A 9,365-nucleotide genomic window follows, 5' to 3' on the forward strand; every position below is an offset into this window, starting at 1 on the left:
ACATTTTCACTTACTACTTGAGACAGTCTATTGAGTTATGTTGCTATCTTTTTTTTCTTTTTCCTTTCAAGGGTAAAAATTTTATTTTTGAGGAATTTCATACTGCACATTTTCAAAGAGAGTCACATAAGAAAGCAAACTGTTATCCTCCCCTCATCCTCAAAATAAATAAGGGCATAAAATTTCTTTTTAACTCATGAAAGTTTAGCACCAGCATCCAAAATGAACAAAAAAGGAAAAAAAAGCATTTACTACATATTTTAGATTTCTTTGGTTGGGGGGGGGGTCTCCCCATGTGGTATTAATATTTCTTCTTTCAATTCATATTACCAAAACAGTAAAAACCAGGAAAACAATATAAACCTAGTGGCTGCTGAAACCAGGGAGGTTGCTCTCTTGTTCCGCGCAGGCATTCCCAGGATCTCAGCTGCTGGAAAAACTGGCTGACGCTTTCCTTGTATAGCTGTTTGCTTCGTAAAGAATAGTAGTGAGCATTCTAATGTCCACGTCTTGGTTATTAGTCTTCCACTTTATTGCTTGGACGTTTCTTTGGTGTTGGTAAGGTTGCGGTCTGCTTTTTGCTTTATTTTTTGAATGGTCATTAATTCTTTAGGTCACCTGCTGATGGTGAAGGTGCCTGGGGAGCCGGATGTTACTCGACACTGCTCTGCTCGGGGGCTGGAGCAGGGTTCTCAGGTGGTGCTTCACCTGCCTTGGTCTCTTTGCCATCTTGTGCAGGAGCATTAGGAGGACGGGGGCGACGCCGATAGTTATAGGGGCGCCGGTATCCACGGCGAGCAGGTGGCTGGTTTGGACCATTGGCCGCTTGTTGATTCTCTTTATCTTCAGCCTCTCCAACCGCTGGGGCAGGTCGTGGGCGAGGAGGGCCCCTACGGTACCTTGCGCGGTAAGTCGGATGTCGATGAACTGGTCCCTGAAGTTGTGCTCCCTCTGGGACTCCATCCTTCATCTCTCCAATCTCACCCGCCTGCGTTCCGTTGGGATGGGGAAAGACCCGGGAGCGGCGGTCAGAGGTCTGTCCCACGTGGTAAGGCGGGAGGCGCCGCGGGTACTGGGGGCGGTACTGGGGGCGGCGCCGCTGACTCAGGGCCCCAGCGAGCTGCCCGTCAGCGGCGGAGGCGCCAAATCCTTGGCTGCAGCTCCCTTCCTCCTCCTCCCCAGCGCAGTCACGGGGCGGTCCACGGCGGTTGCTGTAGTAGCCGCGTCTGTAGCGGCGCCGATCTGCAGCATATCGGCTCCCTTCCACGGGAACGCAGCCCGGGCCGGTCACGTTGGCTGCTTCTGCACCCTTCTCTCCTTCAACCACATCAAACTCCAGAGTGTCTCCATCTCCTCCACTGCGCAGATATTTCCGTGGGTTATTCTTCTCGATGGCAGTCTGAGGTACGAATACATCTTCTTTGGTATCATTTCGATTTATAAATCCGTATCCGTTTCTGACGTTGAACCATTTGACAGTGCCAAGGACTTTGGTGGCGAGAACTTTCTTCTCCGCGTCTTCACTGCCCGCGGCGGGCGAAGAGGCGGGGGCCGCGGGGGCTGCGTCCCCGCCGGGGTTGCCCGCGACCAGGGCGGCGGGCGCCGGGGCCGGGGCCTGGGGCGCGCCGCCGCCGCCGCCCGCCGGGCTCTTGGGCGCGGGGTCCTGGGGGGCCGCGGCGGCCGCCTCCGCCGGAGCCTGCGGGAGGGTGGTAGTGGTGGTGGTGGCCTCGCCCGCCTCGCTCATGCCGCCTCCTCCGCTCTCCCTCGGGCGCCTCGGTGGCGGTTGGTCGGCGGTTAGCGCGGCTGGAGGTCGCGGCGGCCGGGGCTCGCTCTTCGGGAGGCCGGTGCGGATCTCGAGGCGCTGGCGGCGGAGGCGGCTCGAGCTCTCGGGCTGCGCGCTCGCTCTTGGGCTCCTCGTTGGATCTTACTCGCTATCTTTTTTTAAATTTATTTTTTACTGAAGTATAGTTGAATTACAATGTTGTGTTAATTACTGCTGTAGAGCAAAGTGACTCAGTTATACATATATATAATCCTTTTTCATATTCTTTTCCATTATGATTTATCACAGGATATTGAATATATTGATATAGTTCCCTGTGCTATACAGTAGGACTTTGTTGTCAATCCATTCTAAATATACCAGTTTGCATCTGCTAATCCCAAACTCCCACTCCTACCCTCTCCCGCCCCAGTCCCCCTTGACGACCACCAGTCTATTCTCTGTCCCTGATTTTGTTTCTGTTTCATAGATAGGTTCATTTGTGTCATATTTTAGATTCCACATATAAGTGATATCATATGGTATTTGTCTTTCTCTGTCTGACTTACGTCACTTAGTGAAGTGTGATTCGTATGATAATCCCTAGTTGTGTAAGTTACTATCTTGACTCTATAAATGAGGAAACTGAATCACAGAAGTTATGAAATTTGTCCAAAGTTATAAAGCTGCTATGTGAGGCAAAGATTTGGATTTGTGTCAGTTGCATTGTGTAGCATTAATGCTTCTACTGTAAGAACACAGTTTGGAAATTAACATTTATTGAACACCTCCCAAGATGGAACTTCAGAGTTAAACATTGCAACAGAAAGAGACTGCATTTGTTTGTTCTCTCGTCAGCTAAAAAGTAGATGAAATAACATAGCACTATTCAGGCTAATATCTCCATTGAAGTATATTTACCATATGATACTCTCAAAATCTCCTGGATTTACTGTATCCTCAAAGGAATATTTTGATTTTTACAAATTCTCATTGTTTTCACCAATGGTTCAATAAGCTAAGTCACTGTCTCCAGCCTGTACACTATAGCTCCTGAAATAGCTTTTCAGCTTCCACTCTTGATCCTCTACACTCAATTTCCTGAAAACAGTAGGAGCAGAGTTTTTAGAATGCAGATCATATTGTGCTCTGCTCAGAATCCTCTAAATTGTCTTGCCACACTTTGTTTTGACTCCTGGCTCCCTCCCTGGCCTCATTCCTTCCTCTCTTCCTGTTTTTTTACTGTGTGACAGCCACACTGGTCCTGCTGAAAGTCAAATCAGGCAAAGTTCACTCTTGCCTCAGACCATTTTTTTCTATCTGGAATGCCTTCCCCTTGACATGCACTCCTTTTTCATGTAGGTCTCCTCAGAAAGCCCATCCTTGACTATTCTTTGATTAAAAAAAAAAAAAAAACCACACCCCAGTCTCTATCTCTGGTTTCTGCTTGATTTATCTTCACATTTCTTGTTACTATTTGAAATTGCATTATATACTTATTTAATGTCTGGCTCCCCAGTAGGATGTGAGCTCTATGAATGTATGCCTGTTTTGTTTACCGCTGTATCCTGTGTCTACAACTTTGTCAAGCACGTAACAAGCTCTTAATAAATATTTCTTATGTGAATAAATGAGTGGATGAATGAAAGAAGAAAGGAATCCTATCACCACTTTCCTCATTTGATTTTCCAAGCATCCAGAACGTTATAGAAGACATTGTAGGAATCATTTTATCCATTTGCCACTGTGTAACTCCAGAGGTCTTGGCAAATCCAGGACTTTATTTCATTTTTTTTTTTTTTGATGGTTGGGGGTAGAGACTCCACTCTGCCCCTGCTGTCCATGAGGAGGCCATGGGAGGCTGGGAGGCTGCTAGTGATGAGAGGAGAAAAGGCAGCCTGAGGGAACCACAGAGAAACAGCAGAAACCTGACGACACTGAACCTCGCAACTAGTGAACCCACCCTACCTCTGCCTTTCTAGTTACATTTATAACCTTCGAGTGCTAAAGCCACTGGGATTTTTATTCCATGAAATCAAAAGCAGCTTAGCTAATACATGCTTGCATCATATATCTGATTATTTAGCAAACATAGTTGTTCATCATAATTCCCTTTACTGTCACCTGTACATATTAACTTTCTAAGAAATGGAGTAAGGTATGATTAACCTGAATTTTCATTAAAGTTATAATTTTTTTAAAGCATTTAGAGACTCAATGAGAGACCATGTTATTGGTTGGATTTTTACTGAAGCTGTTTTTACACTTTTAGCATGCACTTTTAGTTTGTTTCAAGGAATTCCAGTTCTAAAAGATTATACTATCTTTGAAATGTGATTGTCATCACATGCTAACTTGATCTCTTGGTTTTGTGAGAAATAAGATTGGTATTTCTTAAGTGAATATAAATCTATCTGATTCTTTAAAAATAAGTGGCATAAGCTACAATAGAAAGCAAAACTTGTGCACGGTATAAAAATAAGGACGGTGAGACAAATGCATAAATAAGTACAATTAAGTTTTTTTTTCTTAAGGGACCATATCTGGAAAAAAAGAAGTAGCATAAGCATAACAAGAGATATTCATGGGAAATAAATGCCAAATCAGCTTCCTCCTTGGCTTGAATTCTTTCTGAAGTTCAAACAAAGTTATATTGTGTAATTTTAGGGAAAAAAGAAGAAAGGAAAATTTATTGTCATGGAAAAAATGACATAAGTTAAAGCAACATGAAACATAAAATAGTAAGGGGAAGAATATGTGGTGGAGAAAGAGAGAAAAAAATAAATTCCATTTAGGACTGTGTAGTACAGGAGTTGGTGATAGCATTATATTTGTACTCACATACTTGACAGGTGCATAGGAAAGATGTAGACATTTTTATCCCGTTGAATTCTTCCATAATCAAAGATCATGGACTGGTCCAGGGAATATTCTGTATTGATTCTTCCATGAAAGTTGGGTGCTACTTTGATAATTTACATTAATGTTAACCAGTCTGAACTTTGAAAACAATTATAGTGAAATGACATTTTATTGTGTGATCTCCTCCTACTAGTTATTAGTTGTAGTACTGGTGACAGCCTGGTTTAATGAATTTAGCTTTTCTTACATAGTGTTCTATGGTGCACTGTTTCCCAATATGCAATAACTGTTAACCAAAAAAAAAAAAAAAGAAGTGGCTCTCTTTTCAAATACATATATATATATATGTTAGAGAAATTCTGAATTAATGTTAATCTGATTCTTCCTGAAAAAAAATCAGAAGTTTTAATATTCTAACAGTCTTTTATATATCCTCGAAGTGCTTATTTTCAGATTTATGAGAACACTTTTTTTTAATGTTTCTTTTTTTTTTAATTGGAGTATAGTTGATTTACAATGTTGTGTTAGTTTCAGGTGTACAGCAAAGTGAATCAGTTATACATATACATATATCCACTCTTTTTTAGATTCTTTTCCCATATAGACCATTACAGATTATTGAGTAGAGTTCCCTGTGCTATAGAGTCACCCCTTATTATTTATCTATTTTATATATAGTAGCATGTATATGTCAATCCCAACCTCCCAATTTATCCTCCCCCCCGCCACCCCCGGTAACCATAAGTTTGTTTTCTACATCTGAAACTCTGTTTCTGTTTTGCAGATAAGTTCATTTGTACCCTTTTTTTTTTAGATTCCACATATAAGAGATATCCTATGATATTTGTTTCTCTCTGTCTGACTTACTTAATATGACAGTCTCTAAGTCTGTCCATGCTGCTGCAAATGGCATTATTTTATTATTTTTTTATGGCTGAGTAATATTCCATTGTAACACACCTTCTTTATCCATTCCTCTGTTGATGGACATTTAGGATGCTTCCATGTCCTGGCTATTGTAAATAGTGCTGCAATGAACATTGGGGTGTATGTATCTTTTCCAATTATGATTTTCTCCAGATATATGCCCAGGGGCACGATTGCTGGGTCATATGGTAGCTCTATTTTTACTTTTTTAAGGAACCTCCATACTGTTCTCGATAGCGGCTGTACCAACCAACAAGGGATTAATCTCCAAAATATACAAACAGCTCATGCAGCTCAATGTCAAAAAAGCAAACCCAGTCAAAAAAAGGGCGGAAGATCTAAATAGACATTTCCCCAAAGACAACGTACAGATGGCCAAGAGGCACATGAAAAGATGCTCAACATAACTAATTATTAGAGAAATGCAAATCAAAACTACAATGAGGTATCACCTCACACTGTTCAGAATGGCCATCATCAAAAAATCTACAAACAATAAATGCTGGAGAGGGTGTGGAGAAAAGGGAATCCTCCTATACTATTGGTGGGAATGTATATTGATATAGCCACTGAGGAGAACAGTATGGAGGTTCCTTAAAAAGCTAAAAGTAGAGCTACCATATGATAACAGTTTTAACATCTAAAGAAGTTAGTGTTATAAGGAGCACCGATTGGAATTTGCTTATATACGTATTTTAACATCAGGGAATAAATGAACTATTCTAGGGCATTCTAGGGCATTAACCAATTCAACCTGTGAGGTTGAAGACACTTTCTCTCTCTCTCTGTCCCTCTGTCTCTGTCTCTGTCTCTCTCTTTCTCTCTCTTTTTATCTCTCTCTCCCTCCCTCCCTATTTCCTCCCTCTCTCTCTCCCACTCCCTCCCTTCCTTAAATAACATTTGAAATCTATTTTCACAACAACATTCTATGATTGTGCATTTAATACATTTATGGCAACTTAGGACATCCCATTTGCCCGTGTGAATATGTGGGGCTTCTTAGTAAAAACTCTTTGAAATTCTCTTTCCACTAATATTGAACCTGAGAGCTTTATACAATTTAGAGCATCATTAACCAGTTATTTGTTGAGTGCCTTGAAGGTTCAGGGAAGAAAAAAATTTATGAGACAAAAACTGTAAGTTTCTTAAAGGCAAGGATGACTATTGGAGCTAGTCTCAGACCTGTCATACCTGGCCATAGCTTGTGTCTTTTATTTATGTATTTTTTAAACATCTTTGTTGGAGTATAATTGCTTTACAATGGTGTGTTAGTTTCTGCTTTACAACAAAGTGAATCAGCTATACATATACATATATCCCCATATCTCCTCCCTCTTGCGTCTCCCTCCCACCCTTGCTATCCCACCCCTCTAGGTGGTCACAAAGCACCGAGCTAATCTCCCTGTGCTATGTGGCTGCTTCCCACTAGCTATCTATTTTACATTTGGTAGTGTATGTATGTCCATGCCACTCTGTCACTTCATCCCAGCTTACCCTTCCCCCGCCATGTCCTCAAGTCCATTCTCTACGTCTGCGTCTTTATTCCTGTCCTGCCCCTACGTTCTTCAGAACCATTTTTCTTTTTTTTAGATTCCATTTATATGTGTTAGCATACGGTATTTATTTTTCTCTTTCTGACTTACTTAACTCTGTATGACAGTCTCTAGGTCCATCTACCTCACTACAAATACTCAATTTCGTTTCTTTTTATGGCTGAGTAATATTCCATTGTATATATGTGCCACATCTTCTTTATCCATTCATCTGTTGATGGACACTTAGGTTGCTTTCATGTCCTGGCTATTGTAAATAGAGCCGCAGTGAACATTGTGATACATGACTCTTTTGGAATTATGGTTTTCTCAGGGTATATGCCCAGTAGTGGGACTGCTGGGTCATATGGTAGTTCTATTTTTAGTTTTTTAAGGAACCTCCATACTGTTCTCCATAGTGGCTGTATCAATTTACGTTCCTACCAACAGTGTGAGGTGATACCTCATTGTAGTTTTGATTTGCATTTCTCTAATGATTAGTGATCTTGAGCATCCTTTTTTTTTTTTTTTAATTAATTAATTTATTTATATTTATTTTTGGCTGTGTTGGGTCTTCGTTTCTGTGCGAGGGCTTTCTCCAGTTGCGGCGAGCGGGGGGGCCACTCTTCATTGCGGTGCGCGGGCCTCTCACAGTCACGGCCTCTCTCTTTGCGGAGCACAGGCTCCAGACGTGCAGGCTCAGTAGTTGTGGCTCACGGGCTTAGTCGCTCCGCGGCATGTGGGATCTTCCCAGACCAGGGCTTGAACCCGTGTTCCCTGCATTGGCAGGCAGATTCTTAACCACTGCGCCACCAGGGAAGCCCGAGCATCCTTTCTTGTGTTTGTTGGCAATCTGTATATCTTCTTGGGAGAAATATCTGTTTAGGTCTTTGGCCCATTTTTGGATTGGGTTGTTTGTTTTTTTGATATTGAGCTGCATGAGCTGCTTGTAAATTTTGGAGATTAATCCTTTGTCAGTTCCTTCATTTGCAAATATTTTCTCCCATTCTGAGGGCTGCTTTTTGTCTTGTTTATGGTTTCCTTTACTGTGCAAAAGCTTTTAAGTTTCATTAGGTCCCATTTGTTTATTTTTGTTTTTATTTCCATTTCTCTAGGAGGCGTGTCGAAAAGGATCTTGCTGTGATTTATCTCATAGAGTGTTCTGCTTATGTTTTCCTTTAAGAGTTTTAGAGTGTCTGGCCTTACATTTAGGTCTTTAATCCATTTTGAGTTTATTGTTGTGTATGGTGTTAGGGAGTGTTCTAATTTCATTCTTTTACATGTAGCTGTCCACTTTTCCCAGCACCACTTATTGAAGAGGCTGTCTTTTCTCCATTGTATATTCTTGCCTCCTTTATCAGAAATAAGGTGACCATATATGCGTGGGTTTATCTCTGGGCTTTCTATCCTGTTCGACTGATCTATATTTCTGTTTTTGTGCAAGTACCATACTGTCTTGATTACTGTAGCTTTGTAGTTATAGTCTGAAGTCCAGGAGCCGGATTCCTCCAGCTCCGTTTTTCTTTCTCAAGATTGCTTTGGCTATTCGGGGTCTTTTGTGTTGCCATACAAATTGTGAAATTTTTTGTTCTAGTTCTGTGAAAAATGCCATTGGTAGTTTCATAGGGATTGCATTGAATCTGTAGATTGCTTTGGGTAGTATAGTCATTTTCACAATGTTGATTCTTCCAATCCAAGAACGTGGTATATCTCTCCATCTGTTTGTATCATCTTTAATTTCTTTCATCAGTGTCTTATAGTTTTCTGCATACAAGTCTTTTGTCTCCTTAGGTAGGTTTATTCCTAGGTATTTTATTCTTTTTGTTGCAATGGTAAATGGGAGTGTTTCCTTAATTTCTCTTTCAGATTTTTCATCATTAGTGTATAGGAATGCAAGAGATTTCTGTGCATTAATTTTGTATCCTGCTACTTTACCAAATTCATTGATTGGCTCTAGTAGTTTTCTGGTAGCATCTTTAGGAGTCTGTATGTATAGTATCATGTCATCTGCAAACAGTGACAGCTTTAGTTCTTCTTTTCTGATTTGGATTCCTTTTATTTCTTTTTCCTTTGTGATTGCTGTGGCTAAAACTACCAAAACTATGTTGAATAATAGGGGTAAGAATGTGCAGCCTTGTCTTGTTCCTGATCTTAGAGGAAATGGTTTCAGTTTTTCACCATTGAGAATGATGTTGGCTGTGGGTTTGTCATATATGGCCTTTATTATGTTGAGGTAAGTTCCCTCTATGCCTACTTTCTGGAGGGTTTTTATCATAAATCAG

The 9,365-nt window shown here is 41.0% G+C and overlaps 1 pseudogene across 1 annotated transcript; it reads right to left on the reverse strand.

Annotated features, from left to right (window-relative positions):
- Positions 1 to 223: 223 nt before the first annotated feature.
- LOC309636353 (Y-box-binding protein 3 pseudogene) lies at positions 224 to 1,951 on the reverse strand (annotated as a pseudogene). The gene has a single exon. The product of its transcript is annotated as a Y-box-binding protein 3 pseudogene (transcript).
- Between the last annotated feature and the right edge of the window lie 7,414 nt (positions 1,952 to 9,365).

This window comes from Balaenoptera physalus, assembly GCF_965194825.1.
Source record: "Balaenoptera physalus genome assembly, chromosome: 10".
Taxonomy (NCBI): Eukaryota; Metazoa; Chordata; class Mammalia; order Artiodactyla; family Balaenopteridae; genus Balaenoptera; species Balaenoptera physalus.